Below are 12,641 nucleotides of genomic sequence, written 5' to 3'. Positions count from 1 at the left end.
ATGCCAGCGGTGTAGTAAGTGGGGCATGCAGACATGACTGGGATAATAAGCGTCATGGAATCTAATCAGATTTCTAAGAGGAATTGATTGTTGTGAGGCAGCCGGTGCAGGAGTCGGCTTGACAATAAGCTGAAATTTAAGTGTTAATTTTTATGCTAATCCTCTGGCATCTCTGTGTGATGCAATTTGGTCCAGCGGGCTCTCGACTTTGCGCCGCAGATATGAAATTGTCCCGCGCACAGAGAAAATGTCAGCTTGCCAGCCTCTGAAAGCTTGTAATTTATTAGGTATGTTTCTATTAGTATGTGTCACAGTTGTTAGAGAGCCACATGCGCAGCCAGCCACCTCCTCTCCCTCCATCCTCCCTGCTCCACCTTTTTTCTCCTCCACACGCTGCCGTCCGCTCTTTAGCATGGCACGCACACACACACACACACACACGCACACACACACGCACACACACACACACACACACACACACACACACACACACACACACACAACGTGCATGTTCTTAAGATGGTCTCGGCTCAGTGGCTGCTGCACTGGGGCCTTAATGTATTATCATATATCGGGTGGTCCTTGCCCCTGGACAAAAGGCTATTTAATGCAATTTAATGACATTCCAAAGAATTTGTGTGTGTGTGCTTGGAGAGTGGGAGGGGCTGCTGGTGCAAGAGGGGAAGAAAGGGAGGCAGGAGCAGGGAAATAGAAAAATAAAAGAAAGGTGGAGGCCGCAGATGAAAATAGCATGTGTGTTTTTCATGGCTCGCCCAGGCAGACGTCTCCGTGTGGAAGGCGTGACTCTCCCTCACCTCCTCGCTCTGCTCGAGTTTCCACCTGCAGCAGGAAATCAAGTTTGAGCAGCTCCGAGAGGCTGAACATGTGTCGGCTTTCTCCGCGGGCCTTGGCAGGTTACACGCCGGCTCGTCACTGGATACCGCTGAGCCTCTGCCGGTAATTCATGCAGGCAGAGGCCTCGGTGGTCTGAGCCCCGTCACAGGGCAGAACGGGCTCCTTGGTCATTTCTTTCACTCAGCTCCCATCTACAGCCAGCGCAGCCAAACGTGCTAGTAACCAGTGAAACTTCTCGCCACGAATAGAAGCGTGGCCGACCTGTTTGATGGCGTTCATTGCTGCAGACAGGAAGCCAGCGTGAGCGTCCTGCGAGGACAGGATTGATCTGAGACATCGTGGGCCACATATGGCCCACTTTGGTTTTAGGTGGGCCGGACCGGTGAAAGCCCCTCCTGCCAGTGTAACGAGGTTTAAAGTAAAGTAAGGAAACCATCTTTGATTTAAACTGTAAGAAATAAAAGTGCAAAATTACAGAAAACATTGTGCCGGCTCAGACTGCGCTGCAATTATAAAACACAAAGTTTCCCTCAATTCATGGAAAATGTCTCTTTTCTGTGGGAATGTTGTAAAAAAGAAAAAAAGATCTCTTATTTAATTGTTTATCTAAATAACTGAATCCACCGTGAACCGATGCCCTCTGTCACGTCTCCCAAAGCCATCCAGCCTTTAGAGGTTTGGGTTTAGAAGCTGGTGGGTATTAAATGTGACACCAGCGCAGTGGGAGGGAAGTATCACTGCGTATAATATCATCATATATATATTCTATCATGTAGCTGCTCCGAGGCAGAGTTTAGAAAGACGAGCCTCGCAGTGGTGTGTTCGGCAGCAGCCATACTGGGTATTTACACTGTGTGTAATTCTGCGTACAGCATCTGTAATATTACAGTAACGAAGCTGTGCATGATGCAGCAAACCCAAACAGCAGGTCTTACCCGGGAACATCTCCTCACAGTACGAAGCATAAAAACGCAGCTTTCAGTAAACGTGTGTGCACATATCTGTAAGTCCACTCCTGGAAAATATGATTAATGTTTTTATGGCTCTCAGTGGAGGAAAGTCAATAGAGGGTCTGCTTCCCACAGCCATAAAGCTCCAGTGTCAGATTTACACTGTTTTATCTACTGTTGCCTGCTTTAGTCTATTTAGTCTATAACCGTGTGTGTGTTGGGGGGGAGTGGTCAGATTGATGTTTGCAGCTGCAAATGCACAAAGTGAGTGATGAAGACGATGGCGATGAAGAACGGTGTGCTTGTTGATGAACAGAAACATTTTCCTGTGAACAGCTTTAAGAATAAACGATAAATAAACGAGACTCTGTGGCTGAAACGTTCGGTTTCTTTAATTTTACCTCCCGATCAAAAACACATTTGTAGATTTGACCTCTCAGGTCTGAGCTCTGTGATGTCATCATGATATGATTTTTGAATCACATCAATAGTTTTTGTTGTGTGTCGGTCAGACTCTTATTGAGCTGAGGCTACTCGGTAGTCTGGAAGGAATCCCTGATATCTGCAGAGCCTCTTCAAACGGAGTCGGTCTCTGCCCTCACCCACCTGTTAGGGACACAAAACACACAGCAGAAGAAGTTGTTTTCCTTGGTTTCTGTTCAGTCGTCTTCCTCTTGATGTTTAAACGCTGATAAAATCGCAGCTCGTCTGCAGAGTGCTCGAAAGCCAGTAAAACTGTACTCGGCGGGCCCAGAAACACACTGAAAGGTTTGGATACAATTCACATATAGGTCAATTAAATGCAACAACATCTGCTCTCTCCTTACCATTTGCATATAGCATTCATATGTTAATGATGTCCCTTGTTTTTTTTTTCTTTCTGTGTGTGTGTGTGTGTTTGTTTCTCTCTCCTTTCCCCCTCTACTTCCTCCCCTCCTCCCGTCTCTTTGTATCGCCAAACAAAAAGAGATGCTGAAAATTTGGATTCATACTTCCCTTTTTGGAGAAAAAAGAAAAAACACAGATACGCCCGTCCTATTTTCACTTCCTCTCGCCTCGCGATTAAAGGGGAGGTTAGACGGGTGCCACGGTTGTTCCGTTGCCATGCCCCTGATTTTGACAAGAAGCGCCTTTAACAGCAGAGAAGGCGAGGCCCTATCTCTTCCCCGAGCAGCTTAATGCCTTATAAATCAATGATGACACAGATGGACTAGCGATAATCTATTTAGAATGCCTCACAGCAAATATTGTTGTGCAGATGATTAGACAGCCAGTTATTTTAACTCAGACCCCTAAACCCCGTCTTCGTAACGCTCCTCGGATTTATAGGAGGCGTTCCAGAGCCGGCGTTTGCTCTTATTTGAAGTAAATTTGAGGGAAAAACAGATGTAGAGAAATGAAAAGTGAGAGGGGTGTGTGTGTGTGTGTGTGTGTGTGTGTGTGTGTGTGTGTGTGTGTGTGTGTGTGTGTGTGTGTTTGGGTGGCATGGGCAGCTTGAGAAACAAAAGACACTGGTGCTGGTGTCTCTGCCAAGGCCATAATGATAAGGCATGTTTCTTCAAAGATGGGGGAGGCAGAGCACGATTGTATCTCCAGGGCGTGTGTGTGTGTGTGTGTGTGTGTGTGTGTGTGTGTGTGTGTGTGTGTGTGTGTGTGTGTGTGTGTGTTAGGCAGGCTAGTGACACAAGGGGGGTTAATGGCAATCCAGGGTCTCTGCCCCTTTTCATGGTCGATGGGTCTCAATTTAGCGTGTGAGGGTGAGGAGGAGGAGGAGGAGGAGAAGAGGAGGAGTTGCAGGAAAAAAGGAGTGCAGAAATGAAGTGGAGGTTGTCAGACGTGGCAGCTGCTCCGAGGCCCTGATAAATATAAGCCCTTATTGATCGGTTGAAAATGAAAGATCCCCGAGTGGCGTGCAGTATTTAGCTTCTTGTCTGCCTCGCGTCAGCGGTGGCCTTGCCTTGGAGGGATAGATTTTCAGCTGCGCCTCCGGGCACCGCAGCGCCCCAGCTTTGATTTCATCTTTAACCTTTTTCTGCTGCGTTCCCTTGACCTCTGAAGCAGCGCTTACTGAATTTGTTAGATTTCCATCTTGACATCGACCCCTCCTCCACATCGCTGTCAGCGCTCCTTCTCATCCCTCAGGTCTATATTTCATTATCACCTCCTCTGTTTCTCCCTGCAGGTGGCCATCGCAGTGAGCAGTAGTCAGTGAGGAGTGGCAGCCAGAGGCCTCTTCATCCTAACAGACAGATTGCACACCAGTATGCAGGTGGTGTATTAAGGTGAGTTCACACACAGTCACGCTCTGCCGTCACGGAAGTACGCGCGCATGGTTCAATAACACGACTGCTGCACGAGTGAATCCCTCCACCTGCACATCCAGAGTCTACCTGCTGGAGTCAGGGTCAGCAGCAAGACAGACAGACAACAGACAGACAACAGACAGACAGACAACAGACAACAGACAGACACACAACAGACACACGACAGACAGACGACAGACAGACACACAGACAACAGACAGACAACAGACAGACAGACAACAGACAGACAGACGACAGACACACAACAGACAGACACACAGACAACAGACAGACAACAGACACACAGACAACAGACACACAGACAACAGACAGACAGACAACAGACAGACAACAGAGACAGACAGACAACAGACAGACAGACAACAGACAGAAAGACAGACAACAGACAGACACAGACAGACAACAGACAGACAGACCACAGACAGACAACAAAGACAGACAAGAGACAGACAGACAGACAACAGAGACAGACAGACAACAGACAGACAACAGACAGACAGAGAGAGAGACAACAGAGACAGCCAGACAACAGACAGACAACAGACAGACAGAGAGAGAGACAACAGAGACAGCCAGACAACAGACAGACAACAGAGACAGACAGACAGACAACAGACAGACAACAAAGACAGACAAGAGACAGACAGACAGACAACAGAGACAGACAGACAACAGACAGACAGACCACAGACAGACAGACAACAGAGACAGACAACAGACAGACACAGACAGACAGACAACAGACAGACAGACAAGAGACAGAAAGACAGACAACAGACAGAAAGACAGACAACAGACAGACAGACAAGAGAGACAGACAGACAAGAGACAGAAAGACAGACAACAGACAGAAAGACAGACAACAGACAGACAGACAAGAGAGACAGACAGACAGACAGACTACAGACAACAGACAACAGACAGACAGACTACAGACAACAGACAGACAGACAACAGACAGACAGACAACAGACAGACTACAGACAACAGATAGACAGACAGACGACAGACAAAAGACAGACAATAGACAGACAGACAGACAACAGAGACAATAGACAGACAACAGACAGACAACAGACAGACAGACAACAGAGACAGACAGACAACAGACAGACAGACAGAGAGACAACAGACAGACAACAGAGACAGACAACAGAGACAGACAACAGACAGACAACTGACAGACAGACCACAGACAGACAACAGAGACAGACAACAAAGACAGACAAGAGACAGACAGACAGACAACAGACAGACAACAGACAGAAAGACAGACAACAGACAGACAGACAGACAGACAAGAGAGACAGACAACAGACAGACAGACAACAGACAGACAACAGACAGAAAGACAGACAACAGACAGACAGACATCAGACAGACAGACAACAGACAGACTACAGACAACAGATAGACAGACAGACAACAGAGACAATAGACAGACAATAGACAGACAGACAGACAACAGAGACAATAGACAGACAACAGACAGACAACAGACAGACAGACAACAGAGACAGACAGACAACAGACAGACAACAGACAGACAGACAACAGAGACAGACAGACAACAGACAGACAGACAGACAGACAGACAGAGAGACAACAGACAGACAACAGAGACAGACAGACAGACAACTGACAGACAGACCACAGACAGACAACAGAGACAGACAACAAAGACAGACAAGAGACAGACAGACAGACAACAGACAGACAACTGACAGACAGACCACAGACAGACAACAGAGACAGACAGACAAGAGACAGACAACAGACAGACAGACCACAAACAGACACAGACAGACAGACAGACAGACAGACAAGAGACAGACAAGAGACAGAAAGACAGACAAGAGACAGAAAGACAGACAACAGACAGACAGCACTGTAGTCTGAGACAGTAGAAGCCAACACCCAACAGGGTTTTTAACAATAATTTTTCTAATCACGTTTGATAAGAATGATAATTAATAATGCAGGGAAACCTTTAAAAAGTCTAAAATCTTTACTTTTGACACACGTCAGTAGATATTACCCGTGCTGCTGTATCAGCGAGCGCTTGTATGCAATTATGAAAATAAAAGTGAATTCTTAAAGACGAGCGAGAGGCTCCCAGGAGAGGCAGCTGACTAACATGACGACCACCTCGCTCGCTGGTTAGCTTCCAAAGTAAAGATGAAGAAAAAGCTCAAACACCTGATATACCTGTGCAGACACCTGAGCTGCTCTGCCAAGTGTAGCATGTGTGTGCCAGCAGCAAAATGTCCTGAGCGTGGAGCTTTTCCACTTCCTGTACGGTATTTACTTCTCCCACTGTCAGGATAAAAGAACAAGACACACACACACATTCCAACTGTTCGTCATTCACTCACCATAGCCTTATCCCCAAAGGCCCCGAGTCTTAAACCAAAACACACACACACACACACACACACACACAGTCACACAGCTACAGTACACTGCTGCTATGTGCGCAGACAGAACTTGTAACAATCTGGATTGTGATAATCTATGATAATCATCCACCACATGCCACCTAAAAACGCACATGGGTGGCATTCAACACCCACACTGGCACATTGCTTCAGTGCATCTCGTCTCCCTCTGCCGCTCTCCCCAATGTCACTACCTCCAGCGTCAATGTCACCACTCGGCTCCTTATTTCTCACACGGCAAAGGCGGAAAAGCAGCGAATCTCCAACAATTTATGTTTGGCATTAGTGTAATTGAATCCCACTCGTATATCAGAGGAAGAAAGTTGTGAGGTGCGGGTGATATAAATGCAGGTAGGGATCCATGAAAACACAGAGCTGTCCCTCCCCCCTCCCCTCGCCTCCCGAACAATGTCTCCCATCTCTTTTTTTATTCTCTCCCTCTGTCCCCTCCTTTAGCTAGATGGATGATAAATTCCCAGCTACAGAGCCAGCAACAGCTGTTGGCAGACAGGCCTGATATGAGAATAGCAGCATAGGATGAGCAGGCATTAAAAATTAATATGCTATTTAGCCTAGGTGTATTTTAGGTATTTGACATTTTCATGTCCGGGACAGAGTAAATTTATTCATAGTACAGAATAAAAAAATAAAAAAAATTAAAGAAAAAGAGGAATGGGTGCAGGCAGCGGGCTGAGGGAGGGGGTGCAGGAACACTAAGTGAAGGCCATTTTGGTTTTATGGTCACCCTGTTTCACTTTGCCTCCCAACACGGTGATCTGTGTGTGTGAGATGAGGCTACACACACACTCACACACACATGGAAACAAGAGCAAAACCACTTTTATCTGCTCAGACAGGCTGAGACTGACCCTGCACCCTCCTCTCACAGCCACACTCACAGTTTCTGAAGAATAGTTTGGTATTTTTACTTTTAGTCATGTGCTTATTATTTATTGGTTTTAGTCCTGCACAAATGTCATGGACAGCATGAACCCAGCATGTGTTCTGATCAGCCCAGAGCACCTGGAGAAAAACACCCATTTCAGAAAGATAATAGCATTAGCTAGAATTTTACATTAGCTAATGATAGCTTTTTTTGTGACGTGAATAGTTGCTGAAGTTCATAAAGATGGTGACTACAAATCAGCTGCAGGGAAACACCCCGCTAAAAGAGCAAAAGAGAAATAGTGGTTACCAGATGTACCTCCGTACTGAGGTGTTGATGATATCCTGAACTTTACTGTCCGTAAGAACTGCTGTTAACCACCATTAGCTACTGATGGCCTCTGTTAGCTACTGTTGGCCTCTATTAGGGGCTGTTAGCATCTGTTGGCTACTGTTAGCCTCTGTTAGCTATGGTTAGCCTCTGTTAGGTGCTGTTAGCCTCTGTTAGGTGCTGTTAGCCTCTGTTAGGGGCTGTTAGCCTCTGTTATGTACTGTTAGCTACTGTTAGCTACGGTTAGCCTCTGTTATGTGCTGTTAGCCTCTGTTATGTGCTGTTAGCTACGGTTAGCCTCTGTTATGTGCTGTTAGCCTCTGTTATGTGCTGTTAGCCTCTGTTATGTGCTGTTAGCCTCTGTTAGGTGCTGTTAGCTGGCATAAGTGAAACTGTCTTTGAAGTGGTGGACTCTTAGTGAATAAGTTTTGATATGATCTGAGAAGGTAATCAAACAGTTTTTCAGCTGGAAAGTTTGGACTCCTGAGCCTAACATTAGCTGACATAACGTTAGGCTCTGTTGTTTAGCCAGCTCGTTGTCAGCTGTCCGGAGGCTTGGATGTCTGATTTGCTGACAATAATTAATTGCAACAATATCAGTGATATTGGTGTGCTAGAGCCCTGACTTCAGCTAAGGAGATGAGGCTTGAGGTGAGAACACAAGGATGAAGCTTTGTCATCTGTTTTGTAGTTTGTATTGTTGATTTTGATTATTCCAAACAGGTGATCTGTGAAGGCCTTCATGTTTTACTTCTTTCCGTCTGGGACCCATGTAAGCCACAGATACTGAAACCAGATTTGAAACTACAGGTAAAAGATGAGATGTGCAGAACAAAGAAGCAGAGTGAACCAAAATGAACACTGTAGAAGAAGCAGAGGGGTAGCATTACGCAGTATTAGGAAGTTAAACGCCAGCTGTCAGAAATGTAAACTCTGCGCTCTGCTCCATCATAAATATCAGAAACGATTTTGACGATGAGCTGGTACGGAGCACATGTTCTGTGTGTGCCGAGTGTCGACAGGCGGACGGACCCCTGGAGGACCACACGGCCCCAGGCCGGGTCATGCTAGGACAGTGTTTAAGGCTCCCTCTCTCCCTGCCGCTCCACCTTTGGTGATTAATGGCTAATGCTGCTCTGGTACATCTCTATATCCCTGCTCATCCTTCCCTGCTAATCGTTGTGAAATCTTAGACATGGCCTGGATTTGGGTTCCTACAGAAACGTGGGATTGGATTCATGTGAATTTGGTGCTTCTTTATTCCACCGTTTTCATTTTTAAACCTTTGCTCTGATCAGAAGGCAGATGAGCACGTCTGTCTCAGCTCAGTGTGCTTATTTTAACCCCACACTCGGTTGTTTTCTACTGCTGACTGTGTGAATGAGAAAAGGTCCAAACAGGGACAAAGCTCGCTCTCATCCCTCCGACCTCCTAACACAGACTGTCAGCAGCCAGTGTTTCAGAGGCGATGTGAAAGATACTCAGCCAACCCATCATCCGCTTAATAATAATAATAATAATGGATACTTTATTGATCCCCATGGGGAAATTACTTGTTTTTCTCTGCATTTGACCCATTCACTCAGTGAAGCAGTGGGCAGCCCACTAAGCAGGCGCCCGGGGAGCAGTGTGTAGGGACGGTACCTTGCTCAGGGGTACCTCAGGGTAGCCGTTAAGTGGATTCGAACCGCCGACCTTCCGATCATGGGGCGACCACTTTACCTACTGAGCTATCCCTGCCCAGCTCAGAGACCCAATAGTCACCAACAAGATCGATTAGTCGAATCATTTCAGCGACCTGATGAATCTGAAGCCCCGCGCCCGACATTTACTACACAACACACCGTCCATTACACTCCAGCAGGCGTGTACCGTCAGCTGCCTGCTCAGATTTGAGTTTGTGCTTCTTTTATTTCTCATATGTCTTCATATAGCTGCTTTCTCTCTGAGACAGGGCTGTTAATTAGTTTGGTGGATGATCTTAATTGAAAGGAAACCTACTTAAAGAGGTTGTTCCACATTATTAAGCAAGTCACATTTCTCATGGAGGGTGAGGAAGAGGAGGAAGGAAGAGTGGAATAATGTAACGTTTTGCAGAAACTACTTGGAGAAATCTGAAGATAAATAATCTCATTATCATCGTCATCCTCCTCTGGATGCTCGCAGAGGCACGTTTCAGCCACGCTTCTCTAAAGCCCACAAAAGGACGCCGAGTCGTTTTCAGCACGCTTTATGGTTTTATGGTGATTGTTAGATGGAATCTGAGGAGGTCAAAATGCTGTAACTCCACCCTATAGACAGACCTGCCGGGACGACGCAGTTAGCATCTCTGTGCTTCCCTCACAGGAGCCGACAGGATCTCCAAAGGTTTCTGAATCAGTGCAGAAAATCATCTTTGTACAGAAGTAAAGTTTACGATAATTACAAGCTGTGCTCAGTGGAATCATGCTAATGCAGCTTTTATGATTTTTGAAGCGTAAATGCAATCCCAAGAAATAAAAGGCTAGCATCCAGATAAAAACAATCTACACTGTGGTCACATGACGAACAGGAGAGGTCATGTATAAAATGTTGAACAGTCCTGCCCTACAGCCATCGGCTCTGAATCCATTTTCATCTCCTGGCTCTCCGGTCAGAGGGATGATCATGGAGCATGAGCTGGAGGAGGTGACATAAGGCAGGTGTGGGTGCGTGCTCTGCCCGTACAGATCCACGTTAACGCTGTTCCCGAGCCAGATCGACCTCCCCGATCTTCCTCCGGCGTTACAAACGCTCTGACAGCTGACAGAGACTCACAGGTGTGTTTTAAAAATATGAATCGCAGGTATAATTAAACAGACGACGCGACTAAAAGCTGCTTTGAACCCGTCACTTCTTCCCTCTCTGCGTTTCCACAGTTGGCACAAAGTTCCCGCTGCTGTAGAGCGAGCACGGCGCCGTACATACACCGACTGTTATTACCTTGGGGAACGTTTAGCAGCTCCATGTTTAACACCATAACCTCCGCTACATCAGCAGTGGCAGCAGAGTAGAAAAACCCGGGAGGTGGAAACCAGAGACGGCTCGTGTTAGGCGAGCGTTCGACTGATCACCGCAATAAAGACGACAGGAGGGGAGAGAGGGAGCGTGTAACAAGTCTGCTTTATTTCCACCTACTGGATGATCAGGGACTCTTAAGGGGAGGGATAATTTCTTGCGATATCCCGAGTACAAAGTAAACAGAAATCAAAGCCCTTCACGCTCCCAGACAGAAGCACTATATGAAAGAAGCCGTCTTAACAGCCTCCTTCATTTCCTCCTGTACTTCCCATTGATTTCACCTAACTAGTGTTAAGTGAAACTATCGGAGACACAATGGATCCACTTGACTTTGAGTCTCCGAGCCGCTCGCGCCCATGATTGGGCCCCCGCTGTGCACTGTAAAAATTTCCACTGTAAATTTACAAAGGACTGCTTTGTTTTTACTGTATTACTGTAAATACATCTGCACCTTATTACTGTGATCTGGAACATTTTAAAGAAAGTATAAATATAATAATGTATAAAACTCCACAGCTCGTAAATCAAACCTAAAAATGTCCTAAAATAATCTACAAAATAATATTACGGATACAGAACGGCACGTTTTAAAAGATCCTCAGCACGCCAGGAGGGCGATTCTACTGAGGTGGGGGGACGCTGCCCCTCCCACTGACCTCACGGCGTGTCTAAAACTGGAAGAAATCAAACACTCACTCACATGTCAAAGCACGTGGCATCCTTTCCTTCATGCATTTCAGAATCTATAAGAATTTTTCAGGTGCATTCACTTTTGTCAGGTGTGGAAATACAGTGTACAGGTCTAGGGCAGTGACCTGGGTGGGAATGAGTGGGATTATTTTGCAGGGACTGTGTTATCTGGGGAAATATTTTAATTATCATTATATATTTTTTAAGTGTACAACCAAAATCTCCGAGAAGTACAGATCACCTGTAATCTTCTGTTTTTGTTTATGTGTATAAAGGAAAAACTCTTATTAAAAAGACATTGTTTATAAACACCATCCGTGGCACACAGCTGTGGCTTCCAGCTGTTTGAAGGCCGATCGTCGACAGGTCACTCTGAAACTGGCACAGGTAGTTTCCCTGCTGGAAGGTGGAGGCTGATGTTTTGTGTTTAAACGCGTTCGCAGCAGCCTGCACGGTCGTCACGCCCGGCGAGGAGCTGAAGCAGCGCGTCCATAAAACAGAGACTGAATCAAAGACAACAAGTAGTGATGTTTGTGAACTGTCCCTGAGTAAGAGCGGCTTATCGAACGTATTGGAAACCTGTAGAGTTTTACTTTATTCAGCTGGTAAAACGCGGCGTGGCGGCCCGTCACAGCGGCCATTGTGCTTCTTGCTCGCTCACTGTCACTCAAACCCCCCCACCCGAGCGTGCAGCCCCCACCTCCTCCTGTCTGTCACAGAGCAGTTTGAGGGCAGCGGCCTGACGGGGAACTCGCTTTCACCTGCGGGTCTCCTCGTCTCTGCGGGCCGCCCGGCTTCTTCCCCGTGCGCAGACGGAGGGAAACGGCCCCCCTCCAAATTTCCACAAAAGCCCGACGTGCTATCAAAGTAACTTCCAGCATATTAGCGGCTCGGAGCCCCGTGCCCCCCTCCTCCCGTTTCCTCTGTCCTTCCTCCCTCTCCTCTTTTGTGGCGTTGCTCGCTCGCCTCGGCAAGTTTCCTGAATTAAACCGCCGGCTTCCTGTTCTTTTATATGCACGGCCACATCTGGGGAGCCCGCTCGCAGGGCCCCGCCGCTTAATAACAATCACCTTCCCTTTCACTCGGCCCTGATTGTTTCTAATTCGCCCTGACAGATAGTAGCTGACAA

The 12,641-nt window shown here is 46.7% G+C and overlaps 1 protein-coding gene across 3 annotated transcripts in view; it reads left to right on the top strand.

Annotated features, from left to right (window-relative positions):
- Nucleotides 1-12,641, top strand: part of znf536 (zinc finger protein 536) — a 200,897-nt gene that overhangs the window by 61,420 nt on the left and 126,836 nt on the right. For all 3 annotated transcript variants that reach the window (XM_085464240.1, XM_085464316.1, XM_085464396.1), the window contains one exon: nt 3,988-4,087. The gene's annotated coding sequence lies outside the window, so the exon portion shown is untranslated. The remainder of the gene's footprint in view (nt 1-3,987; nt 4,088-12,641) is intronic.

The sequence above is a fragment of the Copadichromis virginalis genome, linkage group LG1 (genome assembly GCF_057382275.1).
Source record: "Copadichromis virginalis isolate Kocher_CV1m ecotype Utaka linkage group LG1, C_Virginalis_male_GT1.1, whole genome shotgun sequence".
Lineage (NCBI taxonomy): Eukaryota > Metazoa > Chordata > Actinopteri > Cichliformes > Cichlidae > Copadichromis > Copadichromis virginalis.
This window is presented reverse-complemented; position numbering and strand designations above follow the sequence as displayed.